Source organism: Populus nigra, chromosome 18 (assembly GCF_951802175.1).
Source record: "Populus nigra chromosome 18, ddPopNigr1.1, whole genome shotgun sequence".
NCBI classification, from domain to species: domain Eukaryota; kingdom Viridiplantae; phylum Streptophyta; class Magnoliopsida; order Malpighiales; family Salicaceae; genus Populus; species Populus nigra.
Window position 1 is genome coordinate 2,044,589 of NC_084869.1, and position 17,095 is coordinate 2,061,683.

The 17,095-nt window shown below is 33.2% G+C and overlaps 1 long non-coding RNA gene across 3 annotated transcripts; it reads left to right on the forward strand.

Annotated features, from left to right (window-relative positions):
- The first annotated feature begins 12,515 nt into the window (after positions 1 to 12,515).
- Positions 12,516 to 15,342, forward strand: LOC133677972 (uncharacterized). 3 transcript variants are annotated; one of them, XR_009835874.1, is made up of 4 exons: positions 12,516 to 13,583; positions 13,747 to 13,815; positions 13,946 to 14,139; positions 14,379 to 15,342. It is a non-coding gene; the product is annotated as an uncharacterized LOC133677972 (long non-coding RNA). The 3 variants fall into 3 exon arrangements; XR_009835875.1 differs by having other exon boundaries at positions 12,565 to 13,583; positions 13,946 to 14,104; XR_009835873.1 differs by having other exon boundaries at positions 12,580 to 13,583; positions 13,946 to 14,021.
- Positions 15,343 to 17,095: the final 1,753 nt, after the last annotated feature.

Genomic DNA, 17,095 nt, shown 5'->3' on the forward strand with positions numbered 1-17,095 from the left:
AAAAAACATTTCATAAAGAGATAAAATAAATTTAATTAACCGTTACTTTTCTTTCTTTCTTTTTTATTCTCGTAAATAATACGTATTCTCTTACAAATATCTCTTTTCATATTTTTATAAAAAAAAAAATAAGAGGATCAATTGCAAGTAATTTAAAAAACAAAGAATAACTATATTTTTATATTCTGGCTAGAATGTTGAACCCCTCCGATCAGCGCCACGATCAAAGGGGTTAGCCTGGCTGTTTAGCACCACGTAAGATGTTTTCAGTACTGTCATGGCATTTGGAAAAGGCTCTCAGATATAAAAAACATCTGTGAGTTCTATGCCATCAAAATCCAACGTGAAATCGCTCGTGTATTGGGAGGCAATCTATATTGTGCTACGATCGAGAAGGATGTTTGTGCCCCTGATAGAGGTGACCCTACTTTCTCTTCGGGGAGGAAGGGCTACTATCAGCCTAGAAAGAAAAAGAAAGAGGAGATTCTTAGAAGAGGGGAAGCTCCTCGTTCCCAAGGCAGCTTATATCTTAGAAGTCGCGTCTATAATAAATAATATCATGAAAATGAGAACATTTATCTCGTACTTGGAAAGCAAATTTCGTAGGGAGATAATATGAAAAATAATAATGTTAAAAGAAAGGGTTTTTTTATGTCGAAACGAAATATATGTTAATTAATTAACATTTCTATTTTTTTCCTCAAAAATCTATGCTTCAACTTTGCTTTATAGCCAAAGATTTAATATATTAGTAACAATTAAATATTAATATAAATAATGTTTTAAATCTTATCTACAAGTGTAAGTTTTTGACTTAAAATAATTATTTATATGTTATTAAAGCTTATTATTTTATTTTAATTAATAAAAATTAAATTAAAAAATAGTGTGACTCCATGTAAATTGTAAAAGTAAAAAAGATTTGATTTGGAAATATATATTAAAAAAATTAATATAAACTATATAATGTACTATTGTAGGAGGATACTTTTGAAGCAAAGCGACATAATGATTCACTGAGATATATAGAGAGAGATACTAGAAGCATAGGGAGGAAATTAAGGGAGGGAAAGGATGATGCCGTGTTTACTATGTTGTAACCCATTTTCAGGCCCCCACACAAAAATAAAAATAAATATATAAATATATAGCCGGAAGAAATTAGAAAAATAATAGGAGGTTGGAGCGCTCAGAAAAAAAAATGATTAAGGAGTTTCAAAAATACAAGGATCGAAATTTTTTTACAGTATATACTTGAATGATGAGAGTCTTGTGGGAAAAGAAAATTTAATTTGAAGAGAAAAGTCCAAAATTGAATGTTTATGGACTTAATTGGATTTTATTGAAGGTTTAATTGAATTTATAGAGGGTTTGATGACAAGAAAAATTGATTTTTAAGTCAATTTGAGCTTTAATTGGAAGAAATTAAAGTTCTGGGGTCAAATTATAATTTTTGAGAGTTGATTTGGTTAAATCAGGGGCTTAATTGCATAAATATTGAAGTTTAATGGCCAATTAGGGACTTAATTAAAAAATCTGAAACCAATGACCAAATTGAAAAAGGCACGTAAATATAGGGACTGTAATTAACAAAATCAGGGGCCAAATTGAAGAAATTGAAAGTTTATTGATCAATTGAGGGTCCAATTGCATAAATCAGAGGCCAAGGACTGAAGTGAAAAACGCAGCCAACTATAGGGGCAGAGACGAAAATTGAAAGGGATGCAATTGAAATAAACAAAAGATAATTGAGGGCTGATTTGAAATTTGACGCATTCTGGCGCCTTGTTTTATTTAAATGAAACGGCGCGTTTTGTCCAAAACGACGCCGTTTCATGTAAAAAAAAACAATACCAGAACGGTGTCGTTTTGAACGACACTGTTTCTCTTTCTTCTTCCCCTGAACGTGCAGCAGGGGAAGAAATAAAAGTTTTGCTTTTTCTGCCTCTCTCTCACGCCACATGCCTGCCAAAACCGACCCCCCATGCACCCTCATGATGGAAAAAACCAAGGGAGCCGCGCCCTGCCAGCCCCACCCATTGGCCAGCCAACCCGGTGCTGTGGCAGGGCAGCAACGCCCTGCTCCCCAGGCACTGCTATAGGGTGGCAATAGGGACGCCCCCGCTCCCTTTTGCCCTATAAATAATCCACCACAACGCCAGCACGCGAGAGGAGGAGAAGAGAGAAAAAGGGGAGAGGCAGAGAAATAACAAAAGGAAAAGAGAGAAGGGAACGAACCGAGAGAAAAAGAAAAGGGGAAGTGAATAGAGGAAAGGAGAACCGGAACCGAAAGGAACCACCAGTAAACCCAAACTGAGAGGGAGGAAAATGGACCAAAAAGGAAAGAACTGGGGAAGACACAAACGGGAAAGGGACTGTGAGGTTTAGAGGAAAGGGAAAGCAAACAGAAAAAAAAGAAAACAAAACAGACCGAGAGGGACAGTGAGAGGTAAAGGAGAGTGGACCGTGAGAGTTAAGAAAAACGATACTGACTCTGGACGAGGTCAGGTCTTGGAAAGAAACACCATCTAAATCCGAACAAAAAGGGAAAGGAAACGCAGCAGAAGAAGAGGAGGAGAACGGAAGAGAAGGGAAGAACAGAAACCTTTTTTTTCCACCGCGTGAAGCAGTAACATTGTTGTTTGGAGCTGCCGCCCGTGAGCCACAACCCCGCCACCGGCCTCCACCGCAGCACCGCCAACGAAGCAGCCAGACCAGCAACGCACCACCTCCTCCACGCCAGGTAACTTTTCTCCCCCCTAATTGTTTGCACTTTCGTTGTTTTCCCCCTGCATGCAGAACGAACAGCGTTCTGCATGCAGGAGGGGAGGGGGAAAATAATTCCCCCCTGATGTTATGTTGTCGGGCCAGGCTGATTCTGGCCCGACATTGTTGGTTTTTCCTTCTCTGTGCCAGACTGGTTCTGGCCCAGCCTTGTGTTTGTGAGCCAGACTGATTCTGGCCCATCCCTGCTGTCTGGGCCAAGTCCGGCCCAGACGAAAAAATAAAAGACTTTGTTGGGCCGAGATCGGCCTAGTTAGTTGGGTTGGCCCAGCCCGGCCCACCTAATATTATATATTATTTATTATAATGTTTTTATATTATTTTTATATAGATATCTATACAAAAAAAAATTAAAAATCCTGAAAAATCCTTGAAAATATTGTTGATTTTCCTGCATATTTTTATCAAAATAGTTTAATATTGGTTTGTATTTTTATACTGTAAAGATACAAATCCAGTATAAAAAACATCGAAAAGTTGTAAAAAAAAAAATGTTTTTGCTTTCAAAAAAATCTGAAAGATCCTTAAAAAAAATATGGTTGATTTTTCGGCATATTTTCATCAAAATTGCCTAATTTTGGTTTTAATGCATACGGCCTAGTCCTCCAAAATTAACAAAAAAAAAATCATCACATCATATTTTCATATAACAAAAAAATATATATGTATTAGCATGCACTTTGTTTTAACAACAAGTTTGTTAGAACCACGAGAACTAGGTCAATATTTCAAAAATTCTAAAAAATCTTTTTGTCTTCCTTTAGTATTGGGAATTATGAATTTATACGTAAAACGTATTCCTGATATTAATATATATATTTTTCCTATAGACGTTAGAACGGTTAGGTTTTTACCCGATAAGATAAGAACCTCCTTACTGAGGAGGACTTTTCTTAAACTATAGACAGACCAACAACTAGAAATACGATAACACCTTAGCTTTTTATCAGACAGTCAAACAATGCAGCTTACCTTAGGTAAGACGTATTTGGGGTGCTAATACCTTCCCATTACGCAACCAGTCCCCGTACCCGATCTCTGAGACCAGTTAGGGTTCCTAGTGACCAAAATATTAGGTGGCGACTCCTATTCTATTTTCGACCAATAGACGACAAGAATTTCTTGTCTCTCCATATTTGCCAAATAAGTTTACATTTTAGATTTAAAGTGGGATATATCTATATTTCACCGCGACGCCGCGTGACATACTGTTTGGTGATTGGATGGTATAAAATATTAAACAGTCATATAAGACAGTGGAAAGAGACTTTGAGAAGATATTCTTGTATTTTCTGTACGTAAGCAATAAAAGAAATGATAGAGATAGTCGTCGAGCAATATCTTATATTTTAAAAGAATAAAAATTTCTTTTTGTGGATCTCATGAACTCCCTCCTGATGAAGCACAAAAAATAATTTTATTTCTTGTATAATTTAATTTAATTAACGGGCCTATAGTTTTGAGGCTTTATATAATAAAAGCCAAAACAAAAATGAATTTGCAGTGTAATTTCTAGCACACCTCAAGGCCATGTCCATCCCACCTTTTTCCAAAGGAGGATCGATCTCATCTCATCTCTATAAAAACAAAAAAAGAAAAGTGAGAAACATAAGGAATCCATTGCAGGGGAGCAGTGTAATGGACATCCAGACCTATCTCACATCTTATCCAACGGGAAAGTGTCAAAATTAATAATTTTTTAGATGGACAAAAGGCAGTCATTTTTAACACACTGCGTAGTGCATGATATGATCTAGTGCCGTGATCTCAATCAGAAAATTCCAAGTTTTCAAATAATACAGCAGAAAATATCAGCAAAAATTAATTGTTCACTGTGTTTATATATGTAAGGCTTAGGGAAACCCACCTTCATCCGGTGCCGGTGGGAAGCAATTTATATAAGACTGCGTGCACGAGAGTGGAATCCACCCCTTGATCCCATTAAAGATACCAAAATATTTCCTAAGAACTCAAGGGGCGAGAAAACAAACCCTAATTTATTTTGAACTGTATAAGAAGGGATGGAACTGCCTATTTTATTCAAGAATTGTTTGATGTTGTGGTTAAAACTATTGGGTTTGTTTTAAAAGTATATTTAACTTGAAAAAAATATTAAATTGATTTTTTTCCCGGAAGATATTATCGTCACTCACGAAAAGGAACTACAACTTTTACACAGTGAAATAGTACATTTATGTGCCACTAAATTGGACTCTGTTAATTTACTTTCCAGTCATTTGACACTAGGAAAGTACAACTAGAATCTACATATTCTCCACTATTTTCTTTTCTTGCCTGGTTTGTTTCCAGGGACTCTTGCACTGCGATACGATGGATAAAAACTCCATCGGTACTGGAAGAACAAAAGCTAAAGCAATTTACCTGAGAATGGAAACAATCTACGATCAAGTGGATTCAATGAAAACAAGAGCAATGAGCACACTTTGAGAAGGCCTGGCTTGCTTAATTTGGCACATAAAATGACAAAAAAATAATAGCAATTTCTCCTGTCATCAGTGAGGAGAAATAATAGAATGCTAGCCTTAGTTGAAACTCATGATAGTATATTTCCTTTAGATAAATAGCTTCATGGACCCTAAGAAATTAAAATAATATATTGTACAAGAAAGATATAATTGTTAATGAAGGATAGAAAAGGCATAGTTTATGGGATAGGTCCGGTTGTATATATTATTAATTCTTTGCGTTGGAAATTAAGCTGGGGAGGGTAGGGATCAGCCCTTCTTTCTTTATTGCATATCATGTTTGTATAAATTTGAGTAAGGTTTTGCAGGGAAATGACTTTTGTTGCCGGAAAACACACAGCTTCAAATTTTGAACTTAGAGGGTGAAAAGTTCTTCGTGCCTCAAGCTGGCATGAGCTGCATATGCAGATTAAAAAATATTCAATTGTCCAGAATTTTTGCAGATGCTAGAAATAGTATATTTTAGATGTGTTGAAACGTAATGTCCATATGAGGAAACTGTTAGAATTAATTTTGAAATCCGGAACATAATTCAAAGAGAGTTTAAGATTATATAAAATTGAGTTCTTTAATGATTAATTCTTTTTAACTCTTCTAGGTGAAAATGTGCAATATTGCGCTAATGATATGGTCATGTGTTTGAGTTTTTGGAATTATTATTAGATTAGTATAAATATGTCTTAAGAATATCATAATCTGATTCCATATTTATTTATTTTTTTATATAATCATCAATTTTATAAAAACAACATGGCTATTTAGCCAAAAAAGAATATAAGAAAACTTATAAATTGAAAGGGGAATTTACTGTTTAATCCTGTTTCTCTCCTTCTCTCAACAATTGGCTAGGGTGAGTTTAGAGTCTGTTTGAAAATGTGGTTGTGATTGCTTTTCATGTTGAAATACATTAAAATGATATTTTTTTTATTTTTTAAAAATTATTTTTAAAATCAGTACATTAGAACAATCTAAAATATATAAAAAAATTAATGTTTTATAAAAAAATAAATTTATTAAATACACGGAGTGTGCTGCGTTTCAAACACAATTTAAATGCACATAAAATTAAGTGAATCTCATTAAATATGAATCACAATTTACAAATAAAAAAAAAATTGTTATACTTTGTTGCGTTAAAAATTCTCTGGTCCTGAATTAAGTGGACATTGGAAGAATCGATCGGTTCCAAGTGATTTTATTAATAATTTTCATGCAACTGGCATTATCGTACAAGATTATTAGCACTTGCTTTTTGAAAGGAAAAAGAAAACGTGTATCTGAAGAAATTATATATCAGAAAGAGCAAGATCCCTGGAGACTTGTGGCCGGTAAATGTGCCAGCTCTGTGATCAGGATCAGCCACTTTATATCTCCATCACGATTTACGTCATGCTCCCGATTTCTGTCAGATTCCCCTAAACGAAGCCACTTTAAGATAATCATGTCCAACGAAATCACGTTGTTGTATCCCTGCAGAAATTTCTCTTTCTAGGCACACAATTATTAATATGCCTATCATGATTCTTAAGAGGCCAATACAAGAGTCAAAATAGGGACATCCACTCAATCTTTCCATGCTGTTAGAAAAAGCATCCATATAATTCCAAGACCTCATTTAAGGATTTCAATTTGGAGGCCATGTGGAAACATGCTCAAGTAAGCAAATGATTTCTCTAAGCAATTGTGCATGTCTCCTGTCAAACTTGGACATTCTCGCTAGAATGAATTTCTGCCATTGCATATCATTGGTTTGTTTACCTCGAAAAAATCAAAAAGAAAGAAAGGGAGGAGCACTATCATAGTTACCCTGCGTAAGCATAAGCATAAGCATCAACTATCATAGTTACCCTGCGGAGGACATACCTTTGGCTACATCTGTTATTTGGGTGTGGTTTACTTTCAAAAGAGGATGCAAAGAGCTATGTTTGGTTGTTTAAGAGCATCTTTTTATGTTTTTTTTTTTAATAATGTATATATGATTTTTTTATATGCAATTCAATAAAAAAAACCATTTTAAGAAATAAAAAAGATTCTCGAAAGAACCAGTGATTAAAGAAAGAAAAAGGTAGAAGAAAATGTGGCAGAGGCAAGACCTTCTAACATAATAGACTAAAAATTTAGCTTTTTTTTTTTTAAAGGGAAGTATATATGACATGAAAAATAAAATCGGCCTCCTTAAATTAAATTCGTTATCTATTCCTTAAATTAAAACATGGAATGCTGCTCATAAATTGAATTTTTTTTTGTTGTTAAAATTTAATATGGTTTGTATGTTTTGGATCGTTTTGATGTGCTGATGTAAAAAATAATTTTTAAAAAATAAAAAACATCATTGACATGCATTTTAGCACAAAAAATTATTTCAAAAGCACCCGCAACCACACTGCCAAACACTTTCTTAAAAACCTTCAATGTCAGCATTGCAAGAATTTAGACTCATGTCATAAAATCAAAACGAGCTTCGAAGATAAGAAATTTCTTTATTTTTTTAATCTGATCTATAAAAGCATACTTTTTAAATTCGGTCCGGCTCAAAAAAACGACCTAGAACTTGATTGACCTGGGGTTGAAACCAGGTCAGGTTTAATAAAAACAAGAAAAATCAAAAATTGAGTGACTTGACTAACATAACGGGTTGAGTCGACAAGATCCAGTAAAAAATATGGTTGTAAAAAAATTATTTTTTAGTATTTTTAGATATTTTAAATTACTTACATTAAAAATAAAATTTTAAAAAATACAAAATATTATTTTTATCATCAAACAACTAATCTATAAAAACGCAGAAACTACTACAAATCAGACAGAAACAGCGCAAATCACGATTTCCTTGTAAATGTGTAAGAGGGAGGAATATAATAAAATGATATATGTTTGTTATGGTTTTGAGTGAGAGACAGAATGCCTCGTAGAGGTGGCAATATTGCACTGTAATCCCTCCCTCCCTGTCTCTCTCTCTCTCTCTTAGCTTCATAGAAATTGTTGGCCAGTGAATTTTATACATCCAAATTGTTGGTACTTATTTTTAAATTTTTTTTCGCTGGAGTTATTTTTTAAAAATTTAACCCTCTAATAAAAAAATATTTTTTTTTCATTTAATTTCTTAGTTTTATCATTGCTTCTTTTATAAAAGATTTATTTTTTTAATTTAGTCCTTCAATTATAATTTATAATTTTTTTTAATTTCTAACTTTTCCCTTTAGTTTTTTTATAAAAAAGATTTATTAGTTTTTAATTTTATTACTCAATCCAAATTTATGATATATTATTATAAAAATAATTTTATAAGTTGAACTTCATTGTTCAGAATAAATTATAATTCAATCTTTGTCAAAGTCTTACTTTTAAATTTTTGATGTAAAAAAGAAACACGGTCTTGCAAACTTCTTCTTTGAATGAGTATTTTTTTCCTTTTAAAATTTAAATGTATGTTTTAGATATTCACAAAAAGAAGGAGGGCTTTTTAGCTTGGAAAAAGAAGAAAAATATAAATTAAGGATCTAATTGAGTGTGTATTTTTAAAATCATGCATATTGTTTTTTTCTATTTGAGTGCGTATTCTCAAAAATCTATCAACAAGTCCTATATATTATTTTTGAAATCTAACAAACCTCAACTATGTAAGCTATAGTTAATTAAGTTAACAAAAATTAAAATTAAAAAAAGCAAAGCATGTTAATAATTTATGCGTGATGAGATGATGAAACAAGGCCTCCAATATATTCATTGATCATATCTCACAAGTGAGTGTTTTGTTTGTCTGTAAGAGGGTTTTTTGAGTGATTTTTTTGTGTGCTTATAGTATTTGTCTTCCTTCTAGTATTTACTAGAGAAAAAAGAAGAGAGGTCTTTATAAGTTTAGAGTTGCAAAATTAGGTTTTATGAGGGTTTATGTTGACCCGTGGGTTCAATTATATAAGAGATGCTCAAGGGATGGATCTTCTTTGCAAGACACTTTTAGATTCAACGAATAAGGCACAATAGGCCCAACAGAAGAGAAGAAAGAAAACATTAAGATATTGTTTATTTTTGTGTTTTAATTTTTTTTAATTAATTTTTTAAATTTTTTTAAATAATTTTAATATGTTAATTTTAATAATAATTTTTTAAAAGTAAAAAAAATATTATTTTAATATATTTAAACATATTGAGCCCACACAGCAATAAAATATATATTTAAAATATATTGATTCTTAAACCTTTTATTTTGATTCTTCAACTTTTATAGTTAAAAACGAAATATATTTTTAAAATGTATTTAGGGAGATTGAGCATACACAACAATAAAATATATTTTTAAAATATATTGCTTCTTAAACTTCATTTTAATTCTTAAATTTTTATAGCTAAAAACAAGATATATTTAGAAATAAAAGCTTAAGAATCAAACAAAGTACAATAAAAGTACTTTTTTCATTTTGAGTCTTTTATTGTTTAAAACTTTTATTGATTCTTAAAATTTTATTTCAAAAAATCACTCCTATTTAAAGAATACTTAATAGGAGTGATTTTCTAAATAAAAATGTCATTACATAACTAAAAACTATAAAATCATTTTCTATATAAGAAAAACTGTCCTACTATTCACTTTCCATCTTGTCCTATTTCCCCCCCTATTTAAGAGCACAAAAGCTTTCTCCTTGTTATACATCCTTACATCTTTGCAAAACAAAACATTACTATTTTTCTTATATAGAAAATGATTTTATAGTTTTTAGTTATGTAATGACATTTTTATGTTAAGTTAGATCTTTTATATTCATTATTGATATGTTAAAATATATAATTTTAGTCTCATTATGTTGTTTAAAAAGAAAAATAATTTGGAAGTTCCAATCAATTATAAAATAACTTTAATGATCTAAACATTCAAGATAAATAATATAACACAAAAATATAAACATATAATTTATTTAACAATCATCCCAAAAGAAAATAATAAAAAAAGATTTCACCAATAATACAGTAGTTCTATGGTTTTTTAGAGGTGTTTGGAAGTGTAGTTACAGTTGCTTTTTAAATAACTTTTCATGCTGAAATGTATCAAAATGATATATTTTTTTATTTTTTAAAAATTATTTTTGAGATCAGCATGTTAAAACGATTCAAAAAATAAAAAAATTTTAATTTTTTACAAAAATAAAATAAATTTTTTAAGAACACGGTGCGGTTCCCAAACAGAGTATTAACGTTAGGTTACATATTAATGTTTATTTAAATGTCTTGTTTTATAAATTAACAAGATGTCTCAATAAATAATTTATTTTACAAGTTAGTTGCGTGATCGTTTAAAATATTATAATTATTATTCATGATTACCTCTACATGTAGAATGCATAATATATCCTATATATTACTCATCACAATATAAATTCATATGATCTGATTGGATATAAAAACCCAGGTATCATCGGAAACAAATGAACAACATATTTACACACACAATAACCTAAAGGAACATTTTCCTGCATTTTGATTCTTCTTCTTCCATACATTATTTTTTTTCTTCTATAATTTACTAATTTAGCTATATAAAGGTCTTGTTTTGCAAGGAAAAAGTGAACTGCTAGCCAAGCCTAACTGAAAATAATAATATAATCAGAGTCTATTGTCTGTTTTGTTTTGTTTTGCAAAGAAAATAAAAAACTCACTTCTGAAGGTTTCAATGAAGCATAAGATATTATTAAAATTATTTGTTTTATCTTTATTAATCTAGAGAATATTTGAAAGTATGATTGTTGTTGTATTTTAAAATATTTTTTTGTTAAAAAATATATTAAAATAAAATACATTTTTTATTTTTTTAAAATTAATTTTAATATCAGTATATCAAAATAACGTAAAAACATAAAAAATATTAATCATTAATAATTAGTATTTGAGGAGATGTAACTATCATGGCTTAAAATTAACTACAAAAAGGAATGGTTAATTAGAAGAAAGTAAAAGCAACAATGTAAGTGAGATTACAAAGAGATCGCATGCATTGATAACATTACCACATTTGAGGAGGAAACACAACAGGAGACAAGCAAGCAGGGCAAGAGTGGATGCGTCATGAGTCAGCCCATAACCACCTTTTTATTTGGAAAAACATGCTCCTTGACTATTGAGGCAATGACAAGTACGGCACGGCTCTAGCTTTGTGGTCACCCCATTATGTGGTATGATTCTTCATTTTTACTAGGTCATGCTTGGTTGACCAATGAGTATCTGCATCTAATGGTTGCTATATAGTAAGAAGTTTTCAATCTACTCACATTTCCTTCCTTAATTAGGTTAGATTTACCCTCTCTTAATTAGGATTATTATATTACTATTACTTATCAATATATTTTAAATTTTTTTTTTTGCTCTGCTTACTCGTCTCCTCAAATTTCCCCCTATTTAAGAGCACAAAAGCTTTCTCCTTGTTATACATCTCCTTACTCACAAAATTAAGCTTTCTCCACTGTTGCTCTGCTAACTCGTCTCCTCAAATTTGGTAATGTTATCAATGCATGCGATCTCTTTCTAATCTCACTTGAGACATTACTGCTTTTACTTTCTTCTAATTAACCATTCCTTTTTATAGTTAATTTTAAGACATGAATAGTTACATCCCACACCCCACTGCACAAGACTCGGCCACAGCAGGCTACTCCTCAGCTGCTAAAGGAGGGCTTGCTGGTGTCCTCGTCATGCTCCTTGCTATCGTAGTTTATGTATTCTTCAAGCGCCAAAACTGCCTCGAGGAGGTCGACCCCGGGAAGGTTCAGGTGATCAATATAGTTGTTGAAATGGGAGAAAGAAGCGTCCATGCTGGGAAATAAGTAGGTACCATACCATGTAATAAGAAGTTGAAGCTAATTAAGATTCATACAAATGAGATTTTTCTAATCTTCCAATATTGTTTTTGTATTAATTGCAGGAATCGTACTGTATTAATTGCAGGAATAAGTGGGTACCATACCATGTAATAAGAAGTACCCGGGAAGGTTCAGGGATAATATTGTTGCATTTTAATATTGCAGGAATCCTGCTGTATTAAGAGTGCCTTTGCTAAATAAATGATGGTGTGAATTTTGTGATGGAGTTAAACTTAATATCTTCAATTAAAATCGTCATAGCAGATAATGAATTGTGGGCTTTTTCTTTATTTTTTATATTTTTTTTACTCTACTTGGAGTTGGGTTTTACTATTACCAATTTACTGTGTTGCTGCCACTTTATTTTTTTTATGGGTTTTAACCACGTGTAATTTTCTTATTTGCTGGGGCTTGCTTTAGGAGCTTTCTTTTTATTGTCTCTTGGTCGTCCATAGAACAAACACTGACCGCAGCAGCCACAGCCAAACTCTTTGTTAAATTGATCGCCACTCCATGTCAAACCGGTGGTGTTTCGGTTCGTTGAGCGCCGGATCGGTGCCAACTACATCTCCTCTGCGCGTTGATCAGGGCGGTTTTTCTCGCCGCCATCCAACGAGGGAGCCTTCGGTTGCAGTCGCTGCTTCTTTTTTTCGCTCAACTTCCGCCGCTGGTGGAGTTACTAGCGGCGTTGTCCTGGACGGTTGCGTTGGCAGTCTTGATAGCTTGAGTCTGTCGGAGTTTTCGCTTTTCCAGTTCTTTTTTTTTAGGCTCCTGGCAGCTGGATCGTTTCGTTGTTGACGGCTATGCCGTGGTTTGTGGTTTTATTGGTAACTGGTTCATTGGTTGTGTTTTTTTTTTCTCGAGAGAGAGAGGTGAGAATTGCTAGGGGAGATGGGCTGCGGTGGTGGTCCGTGGGTTTCAGTGCGTTAAGTGTGGGATCGGTGCCAACTCCATCTCCTCTGCGTGTTTATGAGGGCAGTTTTTCTCGGCGCCATCCAACGAGGGATCCAGTCTTTTAGCCTTCCGTTGCTTTCCCTTTTGTTTTCGCGCGACTTTCGCCGTTGGTGGAGTTACTAGCGGCGTGGACCTGGAAGGTTGCGTTGGCTTCTGTGATCGTTTGAGTCTGTCGGAGTTGTCCCATTTCGTGTTCTTTTTTTTCCCGATCCTGGCAGCTGGATCGTTTCGTCGTTAACGGCTATGCCGTGGTTTGGTGGTTATGTTGGTAACTGGTTCAATGGCTATGTTGGTGTTGGGCGTGCCATGGCGGAATAGCGCTGGGCAGTTGGGTTTTTTTTTTTAGGGGGAGATGAGAATTGCAAGGGGAGATGGGTTGCGGTGGCGGTCCGTGGGTTCTGGCTTTGTTGAGTACAGAGGCATTAATCTTCTATTACAAAGAAAAAAAATAGCAACCGCGACCTGGAGGAAGGGAGAGACGGAAGGAGATTAAAATTATCGACCTTGACTGGTAATTTTCTTTGATTTTCTTAAATGGATCTTTGAATTAATTGTTTATCATTACCTATATTGGTTGGTTGATAGTTCCTACCCAGTGGGGGAGTGTTGCAGTGATGGGTTATGCTAATTTCTATGTTTTAATAACTGATTGGTTGAATGAAATGAATTGGCAGACTATGGAAAGGAGCAGGACATGGGAATCGAAGCATTGGAAGCCATGCTTATGGATGATGAGTTTAGAGGTGCTCCCTTTCTTTCTTTTTTATTGTTTCAAAGTAAACAAACCAATGATATGCAATGGCAGAAATTCATTCTATCGAGAGTGGCCTTAATACTTCTAATCATTGCTTCAAGATATCAATATCTCCACAGGTTAGGGTGGCTGGCTGTTCTATCATCATGGTGCCGTGTGTTTTTCTCTTCCCCGGAGTTTGGTCATGTTCTTATGGTATGCTCCTTTAGCTGTGCTGTTTTGGATTCTTAGCTCGATCAGTTTTATTTCCAGAGGGAAAAGGAGGTGAACAGGGAGCTGTGAGTGCTATCAAGATCTATATATGGTTTGCTGTGTATGCTTAATCTCCCTAAATTATTATTTTATCTGCTAAAGTTTGCCATGGAAATCGATTCCAACATGGCATCATAATTGATAGCAGCGAGCAAAACTTTGACCTCTAACACGTTTATTTTCTAACAACATCGATGGTTCTGTCATTAAGTTTCAAAGTTTCAATCTTTTTTATTTGGTTAAGCTGTCATCGTGATTGCCTTATAATTAAGTTCCCTGTGTTCTTTTTTCCCCTGGCAGGTGTGGAGTGATCAGAGTGAATTTTGGGCTTTTGAGTGAGAATTCTATGTTTTTTTTTTGTTGTTGAATTTAGGATTTTCAAGAGCCAAGAGTTTACTTGACTGATATCGCATACTTGCTGATTATGGCATGGACTATTCTGGACAGAAATAGCAGACCATGCCTTCAGGCAATTCTGAGGTTTTTTTTTTTCCAACAGAAAAGATAGCAAACAAGATCCGTGGCTGCTGTTGCACCGGGGCATCCGTTCCTTTTCTTTCTGAGATTCATGTTGACAGATTGTACAATCAAACACTAAATGCTTTATTCAGTATCTCACAGCCAAGATTAAATTCTGCTTTGTGTCCGGTCCATTGATCTGTCCACTGTGTTCATCCCTTTATTTTTGTTTTTTGTTTTCTTTGCCTTGTATTGACATTGAAACCATTGCTCACATCCTATCTTTCTTCTTTCCTTTTTTTTCTTGGATAAGGTTCACAGATACATGAGGTGATTATGGTGCCGTGGTGATCACATAGTTGGCTTGCTCGAGATCAACAGCAGAATTACCGTTCTGTTGGTTTTAAATGAATACTTTGGTTTATGTTTTCTGTTTTTAACCAATCCATTTGCCACTTTGATTTCCACAATACCATGGTGGGTTACAAAACTATCAACGAATAACATTACCTACCTTTTGCAGGGAAACTGAAGCTGCTGGAGGACTGCACTGCCACTCCAGGTCGAGGTTGTGGATGCAGCCGTGGTCTTCAACAACTTTTTGACAGCTACTGTTATGGAGATGGATCAAACCACTTAATTTTTGTGACAAGGATCAAGGAGGTTTACTTTGGATCCAGGCAACCTTTTGGTTTTTCTGTGTAGGAGACATGTAATTGCTTTAAAGGATCTGAAGCAGCTCATAAAACTGATTTGTTGTATCGCTTTTTGATTTTAATGCGAAGAGCTGTATTTGGTAGTTTAAGACATGATTGAGATGCATGTCAGGTCAGGTCGATCTCCTAAAGCAACAATCACCGGTCAATGCAGTTGCCCCCCCTTATCCAGTCCTGTTTGCCAACATGTTCTAACCTTATGAAAAAGATAGGTTTTTTTTCTGTTCTTTTTTGAATAAAATTACTGAAGATAGACTGTTGTCAATTTTTCATCTTAAGAAATTAAGAAATGTTATTGTCTGAGTAAAATGCAAGAAAACTCGAGTTCCTTCAAGTCATCTCTATGTTCTTTGAAAAATTATGGTGACAGTTTCACTTCAAACCCTAATTGCAATTGAAATTGCCAAGTGATGAATCAGATATACTTTGTTCAAAAAATGTTTCCTTCTCTTGAAGGCCCACAATCGCAAGGGCAAAGATAACAGAGAAACTTAGCGAGAAGTAAAGACCCAAAACAGTTAATGCACAGAAAATGATAATAAAAACACTATTTCAAAAAATAATTTTTTATAAATGTAACTACAGCTGTGGTTATTTCAAAAATCCAAACTTTCCAAATGATTCGGCGCCATGAGAAATGCAATTCTTGAGATATTGTGCAATCCTTCCAGCATCTTTGGTGAAGAAATTTACTAATTAATGCACAGAAAATGACAATAAAAACTCCAATATTATTTTCAAAGCTCGTAAAAGAAAAACAAAATTGAAATACTTGGGCATATAAAGAGAGTTTTATGTTAAGAGTGGTTTCTTTTCTCAAAGGTCAAAGGAAGCCTAACTGGGAGGAGGGAGGAGGGAGGAAAAAAAAAAGACAGGGAGGGGGGGGAGAGAGAGAAAGGAGAGAAAAGGCCGAAACTGCTTCACATATTATTGTATATATTACTTTAACTATAATTAGTACAAATGTTACATATGAATTTTAGTATAGGAGAGTTGACAAAAATTTACTACACATTATTACACATATTATTGTGTATATTACTTTAACTATAATTATATAAATGATAAAATTATTTTGTTGGAATTTTATAAAGGGTTAGAATAAAATTACTATTGTCAATCAACAACGAAATTATTTCCTACATATATAATTTCAACTGTTAAATGATAAATAAAATTATTTGTTATATTTTATAAATTATTCCAAATACAAGAGTAATTTTTTTTTTTATGAAAATGTCATAAGATTGCCGAAACTGCTAACCCTAAAAGGGCTGGCCTCATTCAGAATTTAAAGTAAAATTTACACCATCCTTTGATTAAAATTCTTTCTACTTCTTTTAAGCGTTTCATCCGCTAGAAAATGGCCTTTTATATACGAAGTCTGCCCCCACCTAGTTTTTTCACCGCAGTGGATATCTAACAAGCACATGATCCTATTTGATTATTGAAAAAAGATGCAAAGAGCTATGTACTTAGCTATGTTTGGTTGTTTAAGAGCATCTTCTTATGTTTTTTTTTTTTAATAATTTATAAATGATTTTTTTTATATGCAACTCAATGAAAAAAAACCATTTTAAGAAATAAAAAAATTCTCGAAAGAACCAGTGATGAAAGAAAGAAAATGTGGCAGAGGCAAGACTTTCTATTAACATAAGAGGATGCAAAACATGGATTAATGCTGCTCAATCATTTGTTAAAGTAATCAAGACATTACTTTAACATAAAACTGATTTGTTAAAGTAATCAAGACATTACTTTAACACATGTGCACTCCATCAGATAATAATATAAATTACATTTAAAAATTTTATTTAAAAATTTAAATTATTGAATTGAGAA